At 42.5% G+C, this 27,961-nt stretch overlaps 1 pseudogene; it reads left to right on the top strand.

Annotated features, from left to right (window-relative positions):
• The first annotated feature begins 334 nt into the window (after positions 1 to 334).
• On the top strand, positions 335 to 19,064 carry LOC111912076 (UDP-rhamnose/UDP-galactose transporter 2-like; annotated as a pseudogene).
• The last annotated feature ends 8,897 nt before the right edge of the window (positions 19,065 to 27,961 follow it).

The raw sequence follows: 27,961 nt of genomic DNA, 5'->3' as shown, positions 1-27,961 counted from the left end.
AATTAGTCGCAACAGTAGACATAAACAACAAGTTTGTTAATGTATTAAACACATTGAAGTAGTATTTTCTTAGTTTTAGAATCTTTGTTTTGTTATTTTATTTAGTCGCCATCAGTGTTCTATTGTTAATGATTGTCCCAATACATTAATACTCGATTTTTCTCCTTCAATTCTACATGCATTTGACATCTTCTTAAAGATTGACGTCAGTCTGAGTCGGTGTTCCCGCAGTGGCATCTCTCAGATCATATTACGATACATAATCTGTGGTTGTATCCATCATTCACTAGAGTTACTAAACACCTCAGTGAGTAAGAGAGAAAAAGAGAAAGAAATGGAGAAATAGACGAAATCTTCTTCCGTGTCGGATGTTGGTGCATGGGCTATATATGAATATCATAAGTTCTGTTGGAATCATTATGGCCAATAAGCAACTCATGTCCGCCAACGGTTATGCTTTCACATTTGGTCAGTCATCTCTCCTTTAGATCTCATCTATAATTCTACGTCTCACTAGCTACTGCAAACCCTTAAATGTGTAGTAGATCTAGAATTTAGCCCATCATCGTTTGTAAAAAAAGACTTGTATGCATGTCAATCTTGGGTGGGAATGAATAAAGATTTCACATGCATGATCTTATTGGTTCATGTGGAATTTGAATTATTCAGTAGGTATAGGGGTTTTGCTTCACCATTTGCAACATCGCTTTGCAGTTCATTGTGGGCTTGCATTATTGCCAAATGTGGTTTGGTTAGACAATGACATTCATCTTTTTATCGTTGGCTACTTCTAAAAGATAATGCTGAAATTGTGTCTGTTAATAACATTTTTAACTCAAATATTTCCAATTGGTGCTTTAATTTGAACTCTGTACTTGATGAAAGTGAGTAATGAATAGATCTTCCTCTAACTGGGTTGTTTTGGTTTTTATCCAGCTACAACATTAGCAGGATTTCATTTTGTTGTAACTGCACTGGGTTTGTGTCAAATTCTACGGGATACACTTCATCGATGCATGTTCCTTTGTGGGAACTTCTCTGGTTCTCTATTGTTGCAAATATGTCAATTGCAGCAATGAATTTTAGCCTTATGCTTAATTCAGTTGGATTCTACCAAGTATGTATTTCTATCCACATATTTTACTTTGAACTTTGGTGTTGTGTCCTTGATTATAACCATATATGTTTGATTTTATGTATCTTTCTTTGTTGTAGTTATAAGCTAACAAGAGACTGTTTTGAATGTTGTAGATATCAAAACTGAGCATGATTTGTAACATCCGGATTTTCAAGGTTATTATTGTGTAGTTTAATCTTTTGATTAAAGGAGAGACTCGACGAGTTGAGAATCCAACTCGCCGAGTCGAGTCGAGTTTTCTCACGCGGATTTAATGAGTGGACTCGACGAGTCAGGGGAGGGACTCGCCGAGTAGGTGCTGCGCATAGAAACCCTAATTTCTCGGGCTTGGACCTATTTAAAGGTCCTTATGGCCTTTATTTGTGGCTATTACACCCTGAGAAACCCTAGAGAGCAGAGAGAAAGCATATGGTGCAAGAGGAGGGCTAATTCATCATCTTTTGGTGTGTCTTAGCAAAGGGAAGGATGGATTTCGAGCTGGGATGTCTTGTGGGGCTCAAATCTTCTATCATTTCATTCAGAGCTGCTGTGAGAGGTAAGGATTCATGTCCATCTTCGTTTGGGTGATAGATTTCATGAATCTACGGTTTCTTCTCTTCTTTTGGTAAGAGATCTAGAGTATGTGATGCCCCCTTGTGTATATATCTTCAGATCTGTACCTTGAGAGGTCCATAGAGTCCCTATTTCCCAGCTTTATGCAGTCCTTTATGAGTTCGGAGCTAAGGTTGTCATTTCAAGGGTCATTTCTCAAAAATGATTTATTTTGTAACTCGAAGGTTATGATTGAAAGTCCAACATAGTACGAAGAGCAGATGCAGGATTGAGCATCAAGGTTATTACATAGGATGGAGAGATAACGTATGGAGTCATTATACGAATCCTGTTTCGTTGATGATTCCGGGACGTAATCATCCTAAGGGGGAGATAATTGTAACGCCCATTGATCAGGGCTAGTCAATTTAGAGACGATAAGCATCAAAAATGACTTTTTGATGGAAGATTATTTAGAAGGATTAATCTTAACCAAGTTGTAGTATATGTCACAAGGTTTTCGTGCATATAAAGAACGCCAAAATCCGAGTTATAACGAAGAAGTTATGACATGTCGAAGTTTTGCGACAGAACCGACACGACCTAGCGCAACCCAGCGCGACGTAAATAGTGAATTTAAGGTTGATAGATATCTATCCTTAGTGATCTAAATGAGAATTGAAGATCTCATCGATAGTAGTGCAACGACGGAAAGACAGACGAAATGTAACAGCCCGGAATCTCAGGTATTATTAAAATTATGTTTTTGGGGTGATTTAAGAGGGGACTCGGCGAGTTGGAGCCTAGACTCGCCGAGTAGGATCGCAGACTTGGTCGCGGGTCCGCGACTGGACTCGACGAGTCCAGATATGGACTCGGCGAGTCGACGCTGTTTAGCGGAAACCCTAACCGTTCAGGTTTGGGACGTATAAAAGGGACCCATTGGCCGTCATTGTTCGTTTTAGCCTTCTGAGAAGAACCCTAAATCGACTTAGTGCAGCAGGAGCAAGGATCTTAGGCCATTGTTGGTTATAGAAGAGTGGTTGTGCAAGGAAGAGGAAGGATTGGCTAAAAGAGCAGCAAGGGGTCACATTCTGAGGATTGGGAATACAGAGAATACATCATCCAGGTAAGAATTCGTGTATGCTCTGCTATATTGATGTATTTATGAAATTAGGGTTTATAGAACCCATTTAGTGATTTGATGAAGTAATGCCTTGTTACCCCACGACTATAACCTTGTAGTAGGACCTTTAGAGGTCCAGAAGGCCCCATGCATGTGTATTTCGGGACGAGACCTATCTCAGGAAGCAGTTACTCGTCTGCATGGCATGGACTCGCCGAGTTGTTCTTCAGACTCGGCGAGTAGCTTGAAGATTTACTGGGACTCGCCGAGTTGTTCATCAGACTCGGCGAGTGGAGTCGGGGTGGCCCCGCGATTCTTCCAGGAGTAACTCGTCGGGTCGAGGAGGGTACTCGACGAGTAGATAAGGAATCTCAGTAGGTTGGAGGACGTCTAGACTCGCCGAGTCGCCATGGTACTCGCCGAGTCCAGTCGAGTTGACCGTTGACCAGAGTTGACCTAAGTCTGACTTCTTAGGGATAGTCACACTTAGATGATATGAGTGCTAATGAGTCATGTAATGTTATAGGAGGGTTGTAGCTCGTTGGCTTGTGCACGAGTGATTTCAGGAGTTGCTAGCTTTCAGCATTTACGAGGTGAGTCTTCTCACTATACTGTACCCGGAAGGGTTTGACTGTGTGACCGGAAGGTCGGATATGATATGTGATATGTATGCTATATGTGGTATGTTATATGTTATATGTGCTATGTGTGTTATGGGCCGGAAGGCGATTATATTATGGGCCGGAAGGCGATTATATTATGGGCCGGAAGGCAATATGTTATGGGCCGGAAGGCGATATGATGTGTGATGGACCGGAAGGTCGGCGTGGGTAAGGCCGGAAGGTTTACCCAGCAGGGACGGAAGTCCCCTGAGACACATGGACCGGAAGGTCGGGCCTAGAAAGGCGTATGTGCGTAAGTTGTATATTGGGGAACTCACTAAGCATTTATGCTTACAGTTGTTGTGCATGTATTTCAGGTACTAGCGAGGACCGTGGGAAGGCGCCGGCGTGATCGATACACACTGAAGATGGTTTTTAGTATCTTGGGATTTTGAATATATATGTATTTGACAGAATGCTTAACTATTTATGCCTTGTTTTAAATGGAATTAATTATGTTTTAAAATGAAAAAAAAATTGTTTGAAAATTTTGAGTTGTTACAATTGGTATCAGAGCCTTGGTTTGAGGAATTCGGGTGCACCTTCGGGGGTAACTGAACTCAAACCGAGGATTTGAGGAAACTTTTCAAATAAAGGCATAAACTTTTGTAAATGGTTTTGTGGTAAGCAAGAAAGAAGCAGTGTGTACGATCAGTCAGCGCCCGAACGGTAAAGATCCCCAAAATACCTTACAATATTATGTGATATGAATTGTTATGCATGCTAGAAGACTAGGTATTCATGATAGGACTAGAGTGGCCTGATTTGTGATGCCTTAGTCTAGGGAAGTTGCCTATATGAGATGCTTTGCTAGTATGAGGGTAGATAGAGCGTATCAGAAGTAGAGTACTCACTATCTGGAGTTTGGGGAGGAGGACTTGGGATGAACATTGATGCGGTGTGGTCGGTAGTATTGGGCCCGTACTACCGAGGACACCGGGTCAGTGGGAGGCCCAAGTAAGAATCCCTGGATATCTGGGACTAAGTAGGGTTGCGTGTCGAGTACGATTATACTCGGTAGAATCTCTGATAGTTTTATGTTGTATTTCAGAGATATCATGGTTAGACCGCGGCACGGGGCGAGTACGAGCGGTGTGAGTGACGAGGACATTCGTCAGATGATCCATGAGGAGGTGGCGGCGGCGATCCGGGCTGAGATCCCGGAGATGTTTGGGTCTATCAAGACCACCCTGATGGAGACGTTCGACGAGCGGTACGCCGCATTGACTGAGGCTGCAACCGCTGCAGCTACCGCAGCTGTGGCCGCTGCTAGGCCACAGGGGGGCGACTCATTGCTGTTCCGAGAGTTCAGCAACACGAAGCCACCAGAGTTCGATGGGACGCAGGATCCGATTGCTGCGATGAGGTGGATCGCGGATATAGAGGGGTGCTTCTATACTTGTTCATGCCCGGAGCACCTGAGGGTACGGTTCGCTTTGAACCAGCTCCGTCTGGGAGCGAAGGACTGGTGGAAGTTCGTGACAGCGAATTTCACTTTGGCAGAGACTACAGCGGTGACATGGGAGGGGTTTACTGCCATGTTCAGGGATGAGTACGTTCCCCCGGTGGAGAGGGAACGATTGGTGCAGGAGTTCTTAACCCTCAAGCAGGGTACCGATTCTGTTGCGGTGATTACACGGAAGTTTCATGAGAGGGCGATGTTTTGCCCTGAGCTGGTGTCCTCAGAGCAGGCTCGGATGAGCCGATACTTGGGTGTCTTGAGGAGGGATATTCGGGAGTTTGTGTCAAACTCCACTTACCATACTTTTGCTGAGCTTCAGGCGAATGCCAGGAAGCGCGAGATCGAGTTGGAGACCCAGGCTAGGGAGGAGGCCGAGTCTCAGCGGGTGGATCGGCGACCGGCTCAGTTCCAGCCGGCAGCCAAGCGGACCAAGTCCGCTGATTCGAGGACAGGAGGTTCGAAGGGTCGCACTTGCGGGAAGTGCGGCAAGAGTCATGATGGAGTATGTCGATCTGGTGCTTGCTACAAGTGTGGCAAGGAGGGGCACATTGCTAGGGAGTGCCCCAAGGGATTTACGGTTTGCTTTCATTGCAACCAGACTGGCCATAGGAAGGCCGAGTGCCCTCAGCTTCTTCAGGGATCTGCACCTGCTGTCGGAGTTACTGCGACTCGACCGGTGAAGGCCGAGGCCCCGAGGGCTCGGGGAAGAGCTTTCCAGCTGACTGCGGAGGAGGTCCGCGCCGCGCCCGATGTTGTGGCAGGTATGTTGTAATTCATGTAATTATTTTTAATGTCGATATGTTATGCTTATGTTATTATGCGCGTAGGTACTTTCCTTGTGAACTCTGTGCCTGCCTTAGTGTTATTTGACTCGGGTGCGAGTAGGTCCTTTGTGTCCTTGGCCTTTAGTCAGCATATTGGCGTTAGTCGTGAGTCGTTGAGTCGACCTTTGAGAGTCTCTATAGCTGACGAGAAGGTGATTTGTGCTACGGAGGTTCTTCGGGGATGTGTACTAGAGATTTTCGGGGTTGGATTCCCGATTGATCTGATTCCTATCGCGATGGGGGATGTCTGTGTCATCGTGGGCATGGACTGGCTGAGCCGGTTCGGCGCTGTCATCGACTGTGAGCGTCAGTTGGTGACTATACGAGACCCTAGAGGGGGAGTTCTTTCGGTATACGGCGAGGGTACCCGTTCTGGATCAGCTTTTTGTTCGGCCGCTAGGGCGAGGCAGTGTCTACGGCAGGGCTGTAAGGGTTTCGTGGCGTATGTGATGGATACGCGGGAGGTTTCTGAGAAACCGAAGTCAGTTGAGGAAGTTCCGGTGGTGCGCGAGTTTTCAGATGTCTTTCCCGAGGAGTTGCCGGGAGTACCACCTGTAAGGCAAGTAGAGTTTAGTATCGATCTGGTTCCGGGGGCAGCGCCTATTGCCAAAGTGCCCTATCGTCTTGCACCTCCAGAGATGCAAGAGTTGTCCTCGCAACTCCAAGAGTTGCTGGGGAAGGGATTCATTCGGCCGAGCAGCTCGCCATGGGGAGCACCTATTCTGTTCGTTAAAAAGAAGGATGGTTCGCACCGGATGTGCATTGATTACCGGGAGTTGAACAAGCTAACGGTCAAGAACCGTTACCCGTTGCCGAGGATCGATGATTTATTCGATCAGTTGCAGGGAGCATCTTGGTTTTCCAAGATCGATCTGAGGTCAGGATACCATCAGGTGAGAGTACGGGATGAAGACGTCCAGAAGACAGCGTTTAGGACGCGATATGGACATTATGAGTTTGTGGTGATGCCTTTTGGACTCACCAATGCCCCGGCTGTGTTCATGGATCTCATGAACAGGGTATGCAGGCCGATGTTGGATCGGTCAGTGATCGTATTTATCGACGACATTCTGGTGTATTCGAAATCTAGAGAGCAGCATGAGGAGCATTTGAGGGAGGTCCTGGAGGTATTGAGGTCGGAGAAGCTTTATGCAAAGTTCTCCAAATGTGACTTCTGGTTGCGGGAAGTCCAGTTTCTAGGACATGTGGTTAATCAGAAAGGGATATTGGTCGATCCGGCCAAGGTTGAGGCGGTGATGAGTTGGGAGGTGCCGAAGTCACCCTCTGAGATCAGAAGTTTCCTTGGATTGGCAGGGTATTATCGGAGATTTATCAAGGATTTCTCCAAGATCGCAGTGCCACTCACCAGATTGACCCGGAAGGGTGTTACATTCTCATGGGGGCCCGAGCAGCAGACCTCCTTTGAGACACTTCGCCAAAGGTTGTGCGAAGCCCCGGTATTAGCTCTTCCAGAAGGGATGGAAGATTTCGTGGTATATTGCGACGCATCGATTTCGGGATTGGGCGCAGTGTTAATGTAGAGGGGTCATGTGATAGCTTATGCGTCGAGACAGCTGAAGCCTCATGAGGCGAGATATCCCACGCATGATTTAGAGTTGGGGGCAGTAGTGTTCGCTCTCAAGATTTGGCGTCACTACTTGTATGGGGTTCGATGTACGATATACACGGACCATAAGAGTTTGAAGTATTTGATGGATCAACCCAACCTAAATATGCGTCAGAGGAGGTGGTTGGATGTGGTCAAGGATTATGATTGTGAGATCCTGTACCACCCAGGCAAGGCTAATGTGGTAGCCGATGCATTGAGCCGCAGGGCGGAGAGCACTCCATTGCGAGATGTGTGCTTGAGACTGACCGTGATGACTCCTGTATTGGATGATATTCGTAGGGCACAGGCTGAGGCTGTGCGACCAGAAATGCAGAAGAAAGAGCGGGTTGTGGGGTTAATCTCAGAGTTTGTCAAGGATAGTCGAGACCTTATGACGTTTCAGGGTCGGATTTGGGTGCCGTTCGTGGGCGGTACGCGTATTACGTTGATGGAAGAGGCTCATAAATCGAAATTCTCGATCCATCCCGGTGCTACAAAGATGTATTTGGATTTAAGGAAGGAATATTGGTGGCCCTGTATGAAGAGGGACGTGGCATGGTTCGTTGAGAGGTGCTTGACCTGCCGTAGGGTTAAAGCTGAGCACCAAAGACCGCATGGCAAGTTACAGCCATTGGAGATCCCCGAGTGGAAGTGGGAACAGATCACCATGGATTTTATCACCAAATTGCCAAGGACTGCTAGGGGAGTTGACGCAATTTGGGTGATTGTGGATAGGTTGACGAAGAGTGCACACTTCCTTGCCATCAGTGAGAGTTCTTCAGCGGAAAAGTTAGCGGAGATATACGTGAAAGAGGTGGTATCTCGGCACGGAGTGCCGATCTCGATTGTGTCAGACCGCGATGTGCGCTTCACTTCCAGGTTCTGGAAGAAATTCCATGAGGAGCTGGGTACTAAGTTGCATTTTAGTACCGCATACCATCCCCAGACAGACGGCCAGAGCGAGCGGACAATTCAGACACTGGAGGACATGCTCTGAGCGTGTGTGTTAGACTTCGGGGGTAGTTGGGATGCGTATTTACCATTGGCAGAGTTTTCCTACAACAACAGCCATCATTCGAGCATTGGTATGCCGCCTTTCGAGCTGTTGTATGGTAGGAGGTGTCGGACTCCCATTTGCTGGGGAGAGGTGGGATAGAGAGTGATGGGCAGCACGGAGATCATACTCCAGACGACAGAGCAGATTCAACAAGTGAGACAAAGATTATTGACTGCCCAGAGCCGACAGAAGAGTTATGCAGACAGGCGCCGATCCGAGCTTGAATTTCAAGTCGGCGACTTCGTTCTCCTGAAGGTCTCTCCTTGGAAAGGAGTGATTCGATTCAGGAAGAGGGGCAAATTGGGGCCCCGGTATATTGGACCATTTCGTGTGATTGCAAGGATAGGCCGGGTAGCCTATCGGTTGGAGTTGCCAGCGGAGTTGGGTCAGATCCATGACACTTTTCATGTATCGCAGTTGAGGAAGTGCATAGCCGATGAGTCGGCAGTGGTACCATTGGAGGATATTCAGGTGGATGCGAGCCTGAATTACGCGGAGAGACCAGTGGCGATCAGGGATCGGAAGATCAAGGTTCTGAGGAACAAGGAAGTACCTCTGGTGTTGGTTTAATGGCAACACCGTAAGGGATCAGAAATGACTTGGGAACCGGAGCGCGAAATGCGGGAGCAGCATCCGGAACTATTTGCAGAGTGAGACTTCGAGGGCGAAGTCTAATCCAAGTGGGGGAGAGTTGTAACAGCCCGGAATCTCAGGTATTATTAAAATTATGTTTTTGGGGTGATTTAAGAGGGGACTCGGCGAGTTGGAGCCTAGACTCGCCGAGTAGGATCGCAGACTTGGTCGCGGGTCCGCGACTGGACTCGACGAGTCCAGATATGGACTCGGCGAGTCGACGCTGTTTAGCGGAAACCCTAACCGTTCAGGTTTGGGACGTATAAAAGGGACCCATTGGCCGTCATTGTTCGTTTTAGCCTTCTGAGAAGAACCCTAAATCGACTTAGTGCAGCAGGAGCAAGGATCTTAGGCCATTGTTGGTTATAGAAGAGTGGTTGTGCAAGGAAGAGGAAGGATTGGCTAAAAGAGCAGCAAGGGGTCACATTCTGAGGATTGGGAATACAGAGAATACATCATCCAGGTAAGAATTCGTGTATGCTCTGCTATATTGATGTATTTATGAAATTAGGGTTTATAGAACCCATTTAGTGATTTGATGAAGTAATGCCTTGTTACCCCACGACTATAACCTTGTAGTAGGACCTTTAGAGGTCCAGAAGGCCCCATGCATGTGTATTTCGGGACGAGACCTATCTCAGGAAGCAGTTACTCGTCTGCATGGCATGGACTCGCCGAGTTGTTCTTCAGACTCGGCGAGTAGCTTGAAGATTTACTGGGACTCGCCGAGTTGTTCATCAGACTCGGCGAGTGGAGTCGGGGTGGCCCCGCGATTCTTCCAGGAGTAACTCGTCGGGTCGAGGAGGGTACTCGACGAGTAGATAAGGAATCTCAGTAGGTTGGAGGACGTCTAGACTCGCCGAGTCGCCATGGTACTCGCCGAGTCCAGTCGAGTTGACCGTTGACCAGAGTTGACCTAAGTCTGACTTCTTAGGGATAGTCACACTTAGATGATATGAGTGCTAATGAGTCATGTAATGTTATAGGAGGGTTGTAGCTCGTTGGCTTGTGCACGAGTGATTTCAGGAGTTGCTAGCTTTCAGCATTTACGAGGTGAGTCTTCTCACTATACTGTACCCGGAAGGGTTTGACTGTGTGACCGGAAGGTCGGATATGATATGTGATATGTATGCTATATGTGGTATGTTATATGTTATATGTGCTATGTGTGTTATGGGCCGGAAGGCGATTATATTATGGGCCGGAAGGCGATTATATTATGGGCCGGAAGGCAATATGTTATGGGCCGGAAGGCGATATGATGTGTGATGGACCGGAAGGTCGGCGTGGGTAAGGCCGGAAGGTTTACCCAGCAGGGACGGAAGTCCCCTGAGACACATGGACCGGAAGGTCGGGCCTGGAAAGGCGTATGTGCGTAAATTGTATATTGGGGAACTCACTAAGCATTTATGCTTACAGTTGTTGTGCATGTATTTCAGGTACTAGCGAGAACCGTGGGAAGGCGCCGGCGTGATCGATACACACTGAAGATGGTTTTTAGTATCTTGGGATTTTGAATATATATGTATTTGACAGAATGCTTAACTATTTATGCCTTGTTTTAAATGGAATTAATTATGTTTTAAAATGAAAAAAAAATTGTTTGAAAAATATATGTGCTATGTGTGTTATGGGCCGGAAGGCGATTATATTATGGGCCGGAAGGCGATTATATTATGGGCCGGAAGGCAATATGTTATGGGCCGGAAGGCGATATGATGTGTGATGGACCGGAAGGTCGGCGTGGGTAAGGCCGGAAGGTTTACCCAACAGGGATGGAAGTCCCCTGAGACACATGGACCGGAAGGTCGGGCCTGGAAAGGCGTATGTGCGTAAGTTGTATATTGGGGAACTTACTAAGCATTTATGCTTACAGTTGTTGTGCATGTATTTCAGGTACTAGCGAGGACCGTGGGAAGGCGCCGGCGTGATCGATACACACTGAAGATGGTTTTTAGTATCTTGGGATTTTGAATATATATGTATTTGACAGAATGCTTAACTATTTATGCCTTGTTTTAAATGGAATTAATTATGTTTTAAAATGAAAAAAAAATTGTTTGAAAAATTTGAGTTGTTACACAAAAACGGACGTCGGACGAAGGAGTTATGAGTTTATAACGGAGTTTTCCTGTCCCGTCCTACTAAAAGTAATATATAAGTAATATAATCATAATATATTAAAAATAAAGTCAAAATTAGCCAATGGATTCTAAACGAGAGTTGTAGAGCATAATCTCACCTTCGCGGCGATATAAAGAACGTCGAAAACGGAGTTCGTATGCGAAAGTTATGAATTTCTGAAGTTTGGGGCGCGAAACCCCAAAACTGTCAGAGACCACGACGTGGCAAGCAGTGCCACGACGTGGCAAGTCTCCTGACACCTCCGGGAGTCCCCCATATGCAACTTGCGATGACGCATGCCCACGACGTGGAAAATGGTTCCACGACGTGGCAAGGGCCAGTTTTGCCCTATAAATAGATTTGAAGGGCCAGCCAGGTTTGGTTGCTCATTCTCTCATCTCTCTCCCATATTACATCGTTTTACATGCAATTTTAACCCCCCGAAGCCCCGGTATCAACCCCGAGACCCGAAGCAAGTTCCAAAACCCGAAGATCCCGAGAAGAAAAGAGTTTCCGAGCCGAAGCTCTGCACGCGAGAAACCCGGTGTGTGAAGTGATCCCGGTTTCACCGAAGAATACTATCATTGCAAGCCGTAGTGCTGTCCGATCATCTTCTGATCAAGTGAGTGTATAGTCACTTTCATCTTACACATAGATATGAAGTATTTTATAAAATACGTTCTATGTGTATATATATTGTTGTTTATACGTGTAAGTGTATAGTCACTTTCATCTTACACATAGATATGAAGTATTTTATAAAATACGTGCTATGTGTATATATATATTGTTGTTTATACGTGTGAGTGTATAGCTACTTTCTTCTAACACATAAATATAAAGTATTAGCTATGAAATATGTGCTATGTGTTATATATTATTTGTCTATTTGAAATGGGCATGGAATTGATGTTTTATACTAGTGTTAAATGATTTAAACTGTGTAAGTATTTATATCTACAAAAATGTTGGGTAGAACAAAGGTAGATGGGATAGCTGGTGACTATGGAGTTAGCACCTACCGTTAGATAAACCCTGGCGACTATGCGACTTAGTGCCTATCAAGTAAACCTTGGTGACGATGTGACTTCGTGCCTATTAAGTAAACCCTGGCGACTATGCGACTTAGTGCCTATCGAGTAAACCTTGGTGACGATGTGACTTCGTGCCTATTAAGTAAACCCTGGCGACTATGTGACTTAGTGCCTATCGAGTAAACCTTGGTGACGATGTGACTTCGTGGCTATTGTATAAACCTTGGTGACTATGGAGTTAGCGCCTACTGTTAAGTGAACCTTGGTGACTATGGAGTTAGCGCCTGATAACTATGGACTTATTACATGATAGATAAACCTTGGCAGCAATGGACTTCGTGCCGATTCCTTAGGTAAATCCTTAGGAACGAATGAATAAAGGATAGTTGATTCTTAGGGTAAAACCTTAAGAAATAAAGAAGATAATGGGGATGGGTAATTGGGTTGATTGTTTGATGATTGAATATAATAATTATATTATTGTGGGTTGAAAACCCTATATGCTCACCAGGCTCCCAAGCCTGACCCACTCAGTTTTCTTTGCATTACAGGTAATGGCACAAGAGTATAAGTTGGTGGACTTGACGAGAGATTTTGGATTATAGATCAGTAGTTATAAATAACTGTTGTAAGGTCTATTTTGTTCTGTTTATGCTCGTGGTCTGTATTGAACATGACATCCCGAGATTTTGTTATATAATGAAAATACATTTCTTTAAAGAAATGTTTTGATAATTTTTATCATATTTTGTTTTGGGAACAAATTCTGCAACTGCTTTCTTTAAAAGATAACTCTGATTTTAAAACAAAACATAAACACATCGGTCTTTTCTGGCCATGAAATTGGGGATGTCACAGTTGGTATCATAGCATTAGTTTAAGTGAACTAGGAATTTGTAGGATTTCTAGACTTAAACTTAGAATGCTAAGCGATGATTGTGAGATGAGTATCTACCATATTTTAAGACACGAGCACTAGTATATTTTAGGAATGATGCCTAAAATGCTTTTATGTGCTAAATGTTATATGTTTTCCATATATGCTATTATTTGTTCGGATCTATGGTCTGTTGCCGACCGGATGTGGAGACCTTATGTGTTTAGGATTCTAAGCGTTTGATACGATATTAGAACTAGCATGTAAACGTTTCGGAGTGATAAGGAGATTTATACGTCTATCGTAAATAAAGCTTTCTTATCTTAAATTCTCGCCCGGTGCACCGAACGTCTGCTTGGATGTACAAAACGTTATGGTGAAGACTCATAGAGAATTGAGTAAATGGAGGAAAGGAAAGGCTTATGATAGTGAATGACGCCTATCGGAAGATATCGTAAGAGTGGTATCTTGCCTTTAGAATATGTCTTATAAAATAACAGTACGTTTAGAGGAGTACAATACGTTTGAAGTACACCTTCGATTGGCAGTATGATGGAACGGTTGGTGTAATTCTTGAAGTTGTCCCATTCTTCTGGAGTTTCCATCACCAATCGAGTTGAAGTAGAGTTGATGATTGAAGATACGCATGGAAGAAGTCCTAGTAGAGTCTAGGAGAAGTTTTATGATTAATTGGACACATTAGTATGTGTTAAATTGTTTTGTGATTTTAGGACTTGGGGACTGTGAGACAATACTTGGGACGAGTATGAGTAGGTGTGAATAGTAGTAGAGATCTATACTACTGGAAGCACAGGACTCACGCTTGGATCATGGGAAGTCGCAAGGTTACCAAGAAGCTAGTAATTGATTCTGTTTTATTCAAGTATGTTATTACCCATGTTTCGGTAGTGGCTAGTAGGAGGATGGTTATTCCGACCCTAGTGGTCATATTAAATTGAGTCCGACTACGATGAGAGGTCATCGAGACACGACCCATCGGTCTGTTACAATAGATAAGGGAATGTACTTATCCTAAGAAGAAGAAGGAGTCCTCAAAAAGGATTTATTTTGTAACTCGAAGGTTATGATTGAAAGTCCAGCATAGTATGAAGAGCAGATGCAGGATTGAGCATCAAGGTTATTACTTAGGATAGAGAGATAACATATGGAGTCATTATACGAATCCTGTTTCGTTGATGATTCCGGGACGTAATCATCCTAAGGGGGAGATTATTGTAACGCCCGTAGATCAGGGCTAGTCAATTTAGAGACGATAAGCATCAAAAATGACTTTTTGTTGGAAGATTTTATAGAAGGATTAATCTTAACCAAGTTATAGTATATGTCACAAGGTTTCCGTGCATATAAAAAACGTCAAAATCTGAGTTATAACGAAGAAGTTATGACTTGTCGAAGTTTTGCGACAGAACCGACACGACCTAGCGCGACCCAGCGCGACGTAAATAGTGAATTTAAGGTTGATAGATATCTATCCTTAGTGATCTAAATTATAATTTAAGATCTCATCGATAGTAGTGCAACGGCGGAAAGACAGACGAAAACGGACGTCGGACGAAGGAGTTATGAGTTTATAACGGAGTTTTCCTGTCCCGTCCTACTAAAAGTAATATATAAGTAATATAATCATAATATATTAAAAATAAAGTCAAAATTAGCCAATGGAGTCTAAACGAGAGTTGTAGAGCATAATCTCACCTTCGCGGCGATATAAAGAACGTCGAAAACGGAGTTCGTATGCGAAAGTTATGAATTTCTGAAGTTCGGGGCGCGAAACCCCAAAACTGTCAGAGACCACGACGTGGCAAGCAGTGCCACGACGTGGCAAGTCTCCTGACACCTCCGGGAGTCCCCCATATGCAACTTGCGATGACGCATGCCCACGACGTGGAAAATGGTTCCACGACGTGGCAAGGGCCAGTTTTGCCCTATAAATAGATTTGAAGGGCCAGCCAGGTTTGGTTGCTCATTCTCTCATCTCTCTCCCATATTACATCGTTTTACGTGCAATTTTAACCCCCCGAAGCCCCGGTATCAACCCCGAGACCCGAAGTAAGTTCCAAAACCCGAAGATCCCGAGAAGAAAAGAGTTTCCGAGCCGAAGCTCTGCACGTGAGAAACCCGGTGTGTGAAGTGATCCCGGTTTCACCGAAGAATACTATCATTGCAAGCCGTAGTGCTGTCCGATCATCTTCGGATCAAGTGAGTGTATAGTCACTTTCATCTTACACATAGATATGAAGTATTTTATAAAATACGTGCTATGTGTATATATATTGTTATTTATACGTGTAAGTGTATAGTCACTTTCATCTTACACATAGATATGAAGTATTTTATAAAATACGTGCTATGTGTATATATATTGTTGTTTATACGTGTGAGTGTATAGCTATTTTCTTCTAACACATAAATATAAAGTATTAGCTATGAAATATGTGCTATGTGTTATATATTATTTGTCTATTTGAAATGGGCATGGAATTGATGTTTTATACTAGTGTTAAATGATTTAAACTGTGTGAGTATTTATATCTACAAAAATGTTGGGTAGAACAAGGGTAGATGGGATAGCTGGTGACTATGGAGTTAGCACATACCGTTAGATAAACCCTGGCGACTATGCGACTTAGTGCCTATCGAGTAAACCTTGGTGACGATGTGACTTCGTGCCTATTAAGTAAACCCTGGCGACTATGTGACTTAGTGCCTATCGAGTAAACCTTGGTGACGATGTGACTTCGTGCCTATTAAGTAAACCCTGGCGACTATGCAACTTAGTGCCAATCGAGTAAACCTTGGTGACGATGTGACTTCGTGCCTATTGTATAAACCTTGGTGACTATGGAGTTAGCGCCTACTGTTAAGTGACCCTTGGTGACTATGGAGTTAGCCCCTGATAACTATGGACTTATTACATGATAGATAAACTTTGGCAGCAATGGACTTCGTGCTGATTCCTTAGGAACGAATGAATAAAGGATAGTTGATTCTTAGGGTAAAACCTTAAGAAATAAAGAAGATAATGGGGATGGATAATTGGGTTGATTGTATAATGATTGAATATAATAATTATATTATTGTGGGTTGAAAACCCTATATGCTCACCAGGCTCCCAAGCCTGACCCACTCAGTTTTCTTTGCATTACAGGTAATGGCACAAGAGTATAAGTTGGTGGACTTGACGAGAGATTTTGGATTATAAATCAGTAGTTATAAATAACTGTTTGTAAGGTCTATTTTGTTCTGTTTATGCTTTTGGTCTGTATTGAACATTACATCCTGAGATTTTGTTATATAATGAAAATACATTTCTTTAAAGAAATGCTTTGATAATTTTTATCATATTTTGTTTTGGGAACAAATTCCGCAACTGCTTTCTTTAAAAGATAACTCTGATTTTAAAACAAAACATAAACAAATCGGTCTTTTCTGGCCATGAAATTGGGGATGTCACAGTTAAGCGGTGGCGTGTTCGAGATTCAAGTGTGAGAATATATGTTTTCTGCTTGTCAGGTGAGTCTTCTCACTATATTTTACCTAGAGTAGTAACAGAGTTATGTGACAGGGTTATGGTATGCTATCTATGTGATGTGTGGCACTGCATTATTTCTATGTGATTTATGATGTGTGTATATCAGAGTTAGGACCGGAAGGTCCACAGAGCTAGGACCAGAGGGTCCACAGAGTTAGGTTTAGAGTTATGTGTCAATGTATTTGTATGATATTTATTTTATGAGATTTATTGTGATATGTGATATGCATGATTCAGAGTTATCAGAGTTAGGACTTTTAGGTCTAAAGAGTTAGGGCTAGAGAGCCCACAGAGAGTTGGGAATGGAGGGTCCCACTGAGACACACTGACCAGAGGGTCAACAGAGCTATAGCCTTGTGTGACTAATGTATGTGTTAGAGTGGTATTTTGGGGAACTCACTAAGCTTCGTGCTTACAGTGTTTTGTGTTATGTGTTTTAGGTTTTTCTCAGGATCACGAGACGGCACCGGCTCGATTGTACACACTAGAGGAAGCATTTGTTTTGAGGATTCTGGTTTATTAAATTGATTGAACAAAAGAGCCATGTATTGTAATTTATAAAAAATGAGATTTTTATGAAAAGTGTTAAAGAGATAAGCGATTTTAAATGAAAATTTTATTTTGAAAATTTGGTGTTACATGATTCCATTGGTTTGTGTTATGGATTGGATCCTCCATAGTAACCATTACTCAAAGGAAGTTAAATGTTCTGTTGTGGTTGTGGTGATAGGCGTGGGTGTTTGCACTGTCACTGATGTCAAAATTAATGTCGAAGGTTTTTTATGTGCTTGTGTCGCTGTTTTAGCCACATCATTGCAACAAATTGTAAGTACATCAACATGCATTTTACCCATATAAATAATATTCCACCTTTTTGTTCATATATATATATATATATATATATATATATATATATATATATATATATATATACATATGTTAGTAACATATATTATATATTTACATAAAGGTCCCGGGTTTAAGTCCATGGGCCTGTTTGATTTAGGACATGTTCAAGGAAGTAATATTATGATATTTCAGAAACCCAGAAAAAACCTGAACTTGAGATTTTGTCAAATTGCTGTGATTTGATTTCTCTCCGAATCAGAAACAATTTGCACATTCTTTGTTTTTTACTCCAGTAAGTCGACAACTGAGCAATTGATTTTTAGTTTCTGCTTACCATTTGTCATTCTTTTATACTAACAGTAACAATATTATCTAGCAACTGAAAAAGAACTGAAAGTACAAACAATCATGTCGCTCATTCTAAACATATAGAAATCAACTAACTACTCTTCATCCATAGAAAAGTGTTGTGGAACTAGTGCTTGGCTTGCAATAGTTTCATGTTAATCTAGTTGCGATATGAAAATAATCCATGTCTCTTCTTCCTTCCTGTCCTAATCTAACAGGATATCAAATGCAAGAAATAGCAATGTACTTTATTTGTTTGTTCTTTATGGTAATCTAATTCTACTTGTTCCTATTACAGAAATTTACCCAATTGTAGCATTAATGTCCTCCAAATACAAATACAAATATAAATCAATTTTCAATGCGATGTATTGTACTTTGAAAAATCTACTCATTTAAAAATATAACGTTGTAACTGGATGGGTTTTTCAAAGCACAATGCATGTGTTGATAAGAAAAAAAATACACAAATAAATGAGAGTACAATGTTATTTCTTGCACTAGCCGAATCTATTATATATGAAGATGTTGCTCATTTCTCAAAGGAAATTAATGTATCATGTGTTGCAGTCGATAGGGTCTTTGCAGAAGAAGTACTCGATTGGAGCTTTTGAGCTGTTGAGTAAGATGGCTCCTATTCAAGCTGTGTCACTCCTTGTATTTGGTTCCTTCATTGACTATTATGTTAGCACAAACCTTATATTCGATTACATTAAGACCATAAGTTCTGGTGTAATTATAAGCAAAAACCAAAACCTCATATATCCATCCATAACATATAATATATACATATATATATATATATATATATATATATATATATATATATATATATATATATATATATATAAAGTAAGTTGCATGCATGGTGATGGTGATGTAGGTGTTCATACTCCTTTCATGCTCGTTGGCGGTTTTCTGCAGCATTAGTCAGTACCTATGTATCAGACATTTCTCAGCAATTTCATTTCAGGTTTTAGGCCACATGAAGACAATATGTGTCCTGAGCCTCGGGTGGCTCTTATTTGATTCAGAACTGACTTTCAAGAATATTATGGGGATGCTGGTTGCAGTGGCAGGGATGGTAATTTATAGTTGGGCAGTCGATGCTGAAAACTCTTCCTCCAAGATCACAACTCATACTAAACACACTTTAACTGAAGAAGACCTCAATTTACTCAAGGAAGGTTTGGAGGACATCCCCATTAAGGATTATGAGCTTGGTCAATCTAAATAGCTACACGCTTCACTTTATTTCTTATGCATTTAATTTGCTCTTTCCTTGCCATTTAAATCCTTTTCTTCATTCATCAAATAGGAAGTTTTTGACATTTCTTTTAGTTATACATATGAAGATTTTTGGCTTTTGTTTATAACTTTATATTCATTTTTACCCTCCCTCACATTTGATATAGATGACATTTGCAACTTGAACCATGCTACAAAACATTCACATGTTCTTTGATTGAATACTAGGATTGTAACCTGTCACACCCCCGAACCAGACGACGGAATCGTAACATAATTCATCACAATGAATATACATGAATCGTAACATAATTCATCACCATGCATTGAAATATTACAATTGATATCGTTTACATTCAGTACATTGTTTTAGATGTTACAATTTCATAACATGAACCATTCGATAGTAAATCTAAGCAAAACACCATGACATCACTTGGTACTTATTCTTCGGTTTACCTGTTACCTAAGAATACAAGTTATTTTGGAAAAACGTCAACATATGAAATGTTGGTGAGTTCAAAAGTAATGTTATGGAAAATGATTTTTGTGAAGTTTGAAAACCCAGAAAATCTGATATTTTCTTAGAAGAGTATTGTTTATAAAAAGTGTGAAGATCCGTAAGTATGCTTGTCGATTTTGTAACATGTATAATTGTTGAACTTTGTATACATCATATAGGTAAAAATGTTGAACTTCCTGGGAAAACCTGATGTTTTCCCCATACATAAAATTTCGTGTCTTATTTATTGTTATACCGATACGACGATTGTTTTTGATTACCTAGGTGACATTGGATTAGTTATGGGTTGTGAGTTGTTATAATCACGCATTAATGAAAATGACTAGTTTATAACTACCAATTACAAACGATCCTTTAGGCGTCGTCCATACTACTCACTTAATCCAACCACCCTGACTTCTCTAGATTTACGCCACGAATCTGTCTACTCGATTTCTCATAGCCCCACAACCGAGGAGAAAGGAGGGTACGAAGCCCCCCTTTATTTCCATAAGTTGTTCAAGGCTATCGGGAATGCGAAAGGTGTTTGGCCCGACTCGCATTTGACTTCTGGACTTCATTAGCAGTACCAATGGACCCTTGGGGCCCAACAGCACAATAGAGCTATTGAAAGTCCTTTTACATGGAATTAGGTCATAGAAGGCCCATTAACATGTAAGCGCGTTCCCTTCGAGCCCAAAGATCATGTTATTGGGCTAGCAAGGCCCAACAAGCACGATTTGAAACTTTCAAGCCCGAAGATTGAATATTGACTCCTCGTAGATTTCGCGTGTTTATTGAAGTACTACGGTTTATTGATTTTTGTTTTGTTATTGATTCGAGACCGAATCAATTCGTTTGGTAACGATATAGGTGTTGAAAGTGTATTTGTTATTACGTTTCGCCGGTAGTCATGGATCTCGTATTTTGTCTTAAGGGATTTATTTGTTTAAAAGTAAGATTTTTACCTTTTCACGACCCTTCTTTTATAAAATTAGCACTTTTAGTCCTTTATATAAAAGGATTTCCATTTTAGTCCTTAAACCATTTTTCTTGACACTTTAGTATCATAACTTGTTGAAAAGACATTTTTAGCCCAAAATTACTTTGTAAACAGCTTAAGTCCTTCCAGAATGAAGTTTCTCGGTAAGAACCCCCATTTTCGCAACTTTGACAGTTTTGGCCCAAAATAGAAAAAATTTACATTTTTTATCCTTTTTGAATTTGAAAAACATTTTTGACCTTTGAAATGGTTTTAATACACTTTAAGCCCCCTGTTTATCAGAAAACTTCCTTTTCAGCCCCTCAAACTTGAAAATCTCGCATATTGAAGCTTATTGGGCCGAAAAGCCCAAGTATAGCCCATTAAGTGCACAATTCTCGTTTTAAGTCCTTCAAAAATGTTTTGTTTCAGAAAAATTATTATAGAAACTGTTTGGACTCTTTTGACCCTCCAGAAACTATAATTTGTCGGTTTGGGCCCTTAGTTTTGTATTTTTGACAATTTAAGCCCAAAAATGGGTTTTATGTTCAAGTATGTTCATCCTAACCATATGATTTATTTTTCTTGACTTGATTAGTGTAAAATAGTTTAAGTTATGTTTATTTCCTTCCCTATGTTTTGGATCTCGGTTTTTACACACTTTTTGGATAACATATTTATCACAACACATGATATCACACATAAACATGCATCAAATCACACATAGCATACATTTACACATAGATCTACACATTTACTTGTATTCTCCCCCATAAAACTCATAAAACCGAAAATAAAGGGGGTATGAAGCTCACCTTGGGTTGTGGATCGGTTTTGAAGAAGAAAAGAGAAGAGTTTGTTGTTATTTTCGGCCCTAGCAACCTTTCTTGGAAGATCTCGAATTTAAAGAGCTTAGATGATGAATTACTTGATGAAGATCCTTAGACTTCAAGCCAAATTTTTTAGATTTTGGATGAAGAAGAGTGGATATTCTTGAGTGATTTAGAGAGAGTTTGTGAGGTGTATGTGTTCATTCTCTTGCTCTCGGCCGAAGGAAAAAGAGGGAGAGGGAGAGAGAAGAATGATGAGATAGTGCATGGATACTTGGGTTATTTGCATGGATAACCTCCATGTAAAAATGAGGTGGCAAGGCCTAAGTCAACTCTTCCCCATGGATTGGGCTTGGGCCGAGAATGGAGAAAAGAGAATAGAGTTTTGGGCCTTAAATGCTTAATCCCAATTTTTATGGTTATGTTGAGTGATTTTTGGTTCAAATAATTATAAATGTGATTTTTATGACCTATTAGGGCTAAATTAGGTTAATTATGGCCCAATATGGTTCATTTAAATAACTTATTTCATTCTAGGCCCAATATGGCCCAAAATATTGAAATAAATGGAAGTGGGTCCAATTAGAGCCCATTCAAGAGTTCTAAGCCCAAAATAGTCCAATTGGAAGCTTATTGGTCCATTGGGCCCAATAAGGAAATCCTAATCCATAATGGACTTAAACAAGGATTTCTAAAGTTTCCAATTGCTTGTTGACTATTTGCAATGCTTGTATGAAGTGTTTGATTGAAATTTTGTTGTCATAGAGTAAGCATCATACATGATTTCATGTTTTTGATTCATAATTGACATAGGTGTTGTAGTTACAAGGCACAAAAATTTCTAGTTGTGACATCATCCCCCCGTTAGAGGGAATTTCGTCCCGAAATTCTTTTGAAAGCTAGATTTGAGAATGCTAGAATAGATGAGGGTACTTTTGCTTCATTTGATCTTCGCGTTCCCATGTGAATTCCGGTCCACGCTTTGCGTTCCACCGTACTTTCACGATCGGGATGCGACTTTGCTTAGTACGCTTCACCTCCCTGTCCATGATTTCGATTGGTTCTTCAACGAACAGGAGATTTTCGTTGATTTCAATTTCGTCAATGGGAATGATGAGAGTTTCATCGGATAGGAACTTCTTTAGATTGGAAACATGGAACACAGGGTGTACACTGCTAAGCTCAGCCGGTAGCTGCAGTCTGTACGCCACTAGGCCTATTCGGGCAAGGATCTCGAAAGGTCCAATGTATCGTGGGTTCAGTTTTCCCCGTTTTCCAAAACGAACGACCCCTTTCCAGGGTGAAACTTTTAACAGTACTCGATCCCCGACCTGAAACTCTAAGGGCTTTCGCCGTTTATCGGCGTAGCTCTTTTGTCGGTCGTGCGATGCTTGTAGTCGAGCTCTGATTTGAACTATCTTTTCCGTGGTTTCACATATGATCTCCGGTCCCGTTAACGTCTTGTCTGATGTTAGTTCCCTCGCTAGCTGGGTGACGCCCACTTCATCCCAACACAACGGTGATCTACACTTACGTCCATATAGCGCTTCGAAAGGAGCGACTTTGATGCTCGAATGGTAGTTGTTGTTATACGAGAATTCAACTAAGAGTAAGTGGGTATCCCAGGACTTCCCAAAGTCTATCACACATGCACGAAGCATGTCTTCGAGCGTTTGGATGGTTCGTTCGCTTCGACCATCCGTTTGTGGGTGATAAGCAGTGCTCATATCGAGATGGGTTCCCAGCGCTTTCTGAAGTGACTGCCAAAAACGTGACGTGAATCTACTATCTCTATCTGAGATGATAGATACTGGCACTCCGTGAAGTCTCACGATTTCTCGAATGTATATTCTTGTCAGTCTCTCCATCTTGTAGGATTCTTTTATTGGCAGGAAATGGGCGGATTTCGTCAGTCGGTCAACTATTACCCATATAGTGTCTAATCCGTCCGACGTCTTGGGTAGCTTGGTCACAAAGTCCATGGAAATCTCTTCCCATTGCCACTCGGGGATTTCTGGTTGCTGTAACAACCCCGAGGGCTTCTGGTACTCCACCTTTACTTTGGCGCAAGTAAGGCATTTGCTGACATAGGTGGCAATTTCTGCCTTCATGTTAGGCCACCAATAATATTGCTTAATATCCAAGTACATTTTATCCGAACCTGGATGGATAGAATATCGCGTCTTGTGTGCTTCATTCATGACTACCTCCCTAAATCCTCCAAGTTTAGGGACCCATATACGGTTCATGAAGTAGTATACTCCGTCCTCTTTCATCTCGAGATTCTTCTCCATTCCGCGTAATGCTTCGCTTGCTCTGTTTTCCGCCTTCATGGCATCTGACTGGACTGCCCTGATCTGAGTGGTTAGATGAGATTGGATGGTTATCGAGAGAGTTTTCACGCGACGGCTAGAGTACTCTTTACGGCTCAAGGCATCCACTACCACGTTGGCCTTGCCTGGGTGATACTTGATTTCACACTCGTAATCGTTTAATAGTTCAACCCATCTTCGTTGCCTCATATTTAGCTCTTTCTGATTCAGGATGTGCTGGAGACTCTTGTGGTCCATGAAGATGGTGCACTTTGTACCATAGAGGTAATGCCTCCAAATCTTCAGAGCGAAAACCATTGCTCCCAATTCTAGATTATGGTTGTATAATTCACTTTGTGTGTCTTAAGTTGGCGGGATGCGTAAGCTATCACTTTTCCACGCTGCATGAGAATGCAACCTAAACCCTGGTTTGATGCGTCACAGTAGACCACGAAATCTTCTGTTCCCTCTGGTAGAGATAGTACCGGGGCACTGCAGAGTGCTTGCTTTAGAGTTCGGAATGCTGCTTCTTGCTTGTCCGTCCATTCGAATGATACGCCCTTTTGTGTAAGCGAGGTAAGTGGCTTGGCGATCTTGGAGAAGTTCTGAATGAACCTCCTGTAGTAACCTACTAGGCCTAAGAATTGGCGAATTTCCGTGGGTGTTGTCGGAGCTGCCCATCCTTCGATGGCTTTGACCTTAGAAGGATCCACATGTATTCCTTCCTGACTGACAACATGACCTAAAAAGTTCACGCTACGGAGCCAGAACTCACATTTGGGGAGTTTTGCGTATAGCTTATCCGTTCGCAGCGTTTCCAAGATTTGTCGGAGATGTTGGTCATGCTCTTCTTCGCTTCGGGAATAGACTAGGATGTCGTCGATTGTAACATACACATTTTGAAATCGTGTTTTAAGTAAATAATATTATGAAATATTATGTGAATTTGAATGTTGAGTTCTAACAGATAGCTTTTACTAGAAATGAAGTAAAACTATGTTTAGAATCACTCATAAAATATTGGAAGTCTTATGAGATTCCAATTAAAAGCCAAATAGTGAAATATAGCGAAAATATAAAATTTGGAATAAGTAAAATTTTATTATTGAAAGTTGTAGATAATCTCGTTAGAAACATTTAGGCGAAAATCTCATCGAAATCCAAGTTATAACAAAGAAGTTATGACCAAACTAAGATCTGTGATAAATCCGGAAAATACTGTCACGTAAAAATTTAGTTTTCGATAAACTAATTTTTAGTCTTAGTGATGTAAATGAAAGTTGTAGAACTCGTGAAAATAATCAACTTTCATATAAAGACCGTTTGAATCTAACTTCATATGACAAGGTTATGATTTTTCTAAGTTTCAGCTTAGCAGTAGACAGCTAAAAACTCGAATTTTATATCAAGTGATTTTTAGCCGACACAACCTAAACGAGAATTGAAGGACTCGTTGTAACGACCCAATTTTCACGTCCAAAAATTTCGTTTTAAAAACATTACTTTAGAAAACATCAACAGTTAAAAACATTGTTTGATCAAACCATAACACAACGTAGACCACGTCTAAAAGTTAAATCATACTAAACCATCAAAATATCAGAGTATAAATCCCAGAAAATCTCGTAAGTGCGGAAACCAGTGTGTGTGTGCATGATGTGCCGCTACCGCGCCGGCTCTTTCCCCTTTGACGAAGAGGTACCTAAAACCAAAACTGTAAACTGTAAGCACAAAGCTTAGTGAGTTCCCCCATCGTACCACATACCATACAAACACATAACACGCATACTGCCAGGCTATTCTGGGGTGCCTGACTACCCGGTACGGCCATTCTGGGGTGCCGACTACCCGTGTCAAGCCATTATGGGGTGCTGACTACCCATGTCGAGCCATTCTGGGGTGCTGACTACCCATCGGTCCTAACAACCGATCCTCGGGGACTAGTCCCCTCCTACTACCTCTATCGCATATAACATAACAGGCAAACATGCAAACATATCATCACGTACTGTCAGACATTTCTGGGGTGTCTGACTGCCCTCCTGTCCTAACAACCGAACTCTACTATTATCACATATGACATATCATGCTAGCATATAACATATCAGATAGTAGCAGCCTAGATGATATCACAAAGACAATCATCTATCATACGACTCCTACTGGTGGGCCGGCATTGTGGCCGTAGACCTACCGCTACTGGAAGGTAACTCACCTCGAAGTAGCTGCTGATCTGAGCGGGAACTGACTGTCTACTGCTGCTACTGCTGCTCCGGAAATCCTCCGACTGCAATTCCCACAACATACTCAATCAAACACTGCTAACTGTCCTTTGGGTAAAATGACCATTTTACCCCTGATCATGACCTAAGTCAAAGTCAGAGTCAACTTTCAGTTGACCCGACTCGCCGAGTTGGCTTTCCAACTCGCCGAGTCCCTACCCAAACGTTTGCCCTGAATCCCGTTTCTACTCGTCGAGTTAGGCGACGACTCGACGAGTTCTCATTCTAAACTGATACTCAAGTCCTTCATCCTACTCGCCGAGTTGTATGAACAACTCGTCGAGTTCATCTTCATCCGATAAACACTTATGCTAAGACTCGCCGAGTTGTATGAACAACTCGCCGAGTCTGTTCTTGATCTAAGGAGATTGCCTTGAACTCGCCGAGTCAGGGCATTGACTCGCCGAGTTCCTCCATAGATGAGTTCAGCTTCTGACCTACTGAGTCACACCCCGTGACTCACTGCTCACTCGACACTACGAAACGGGGACAAACTCGGAGACTCGCGAACAGACTCGCCGAGTCACATGAACGACTCGCCGAGTCGTTGCCATGCACTCACTAAATACACAGATCTGCTCGATTCCAGTCCATGCCATTCACAGATCTGGACTCCTAGAACACGAATCACACGTAAAGTTTCCAACTTTACATGTAGATATTCACCAATATGGATTTTAGGGTTCAATATGTACCCAAAAGGGTATATCTAGGGTCTTCATGCAATAAGGGTCCATAAAGGCAACAAATCTGAGCTCCTAGAGCTCAACCATGCCTAGATCTAAGGGCCAATCAGCTTATTATGGAATAATTTGCACATACAAACTTGGGGATTGGCTCAAGAATGACTTAAATGAAGTAATGAGCATAGAAACAAGGGGAAAACGGATTATACCTCAAAGGAACTGCTGAAGGAGTACAGAGATGCCTGGATTCCTTCCCTTCCTCTTGATCTACTTCCCCTTTTGCCTCAAAACCTTCAAGAACACACAACAATGGCTTCAAACTCTCAATGAACAAGCTTAGAACGAGGGTTGGGAGCTCTGGTGGTGAATGGGGGCTGGCCTGGGGCGGATATGCTGTTTAAATAGGGTGCAAACCCCTGAAACTTAGGGTTTCATCCAACAGCGGTGACTCGCCGAGTCCGGAATATGGACTCGCCGAGTCGCCAACTTAAACATGTCTCGGGTCCCGTCCTTACTCGGCGAGTCGGACCTATGACTCGCCGAGTCCAAGGCAAAAGAAGGAGAATACTCAAATAAGATTTACGTACCAGGAACCAGGTGCTACAAATCTCCCCCACTTATTTTAGACTTCGTCCTCGAAGTCTGCTGCTCGATCCTAAAACAGCTCGGGGTAATGCTCCATCATCTCATCCAGCGGCTCCCAAGTCCATTCCGAACCCTTGCGGTGCTGCCATTGCACCTTCACTAGCTCCACTTTCTTGTTCCGCAAATCCTTCGACTTCCTGTCAAGGATTGCGACTGGGCGCTCAATGTAATTCAGGCTGTCATCAACCTGAATATCCTCTAACGGCACTACCGCTGAATCATCCACTAGGCACTTCCGCAGCTGAGAAACATGGAAAGTGCTGTGGATCTGGCTGAGCTCGGCTGGCAGATCCAGCCTATATGCCACCTTGCCCACCCGGGCTACGACCCTGAACGGTCCGATGAATCTCGGGCCCAACTTGCCCCGCTTCCTGAATCGAATGACGCCTTTCCAAGGCGACACCTTCAGGAGAACCATATCCCCGACTTGGAACTCCAAGTCAGATCGACGCTTGTCGGCGTAACTTTTCTGCTGACTCTGAGCAGTCTGAAGCCTGCTCCGGACCTGCTGGATCCTCTCGGTCGTCTTGAGCACCACTTCGGTGCTCCCCATGACTCTCTGGCCAACTTCACCCCAGCATATCGGGGTCCTGCACCTTCGTCCGTACAACATCTCAAATGGGGGACAATCAATACTCACGTGGTAG

This window comes from Lactuca sativa, chromosome 2 (genome assembly GCF_002870075.4).
Source record: "Lactuca sativa cultivar Salinas chromosome 2, Lsat_Salinas_v11, whole genome shotgun sequence".
NCBI lineage: Eukaryota > Viridiplantae > Streptophyta > Magnoliopsida > Asterales > Asteraceae > Lactuca > Lactuca sativa.
Note: the sequence above shows the minus strand (reverse complement) of the source record. Positions and strands in the feature narration are given on the sequence as shown.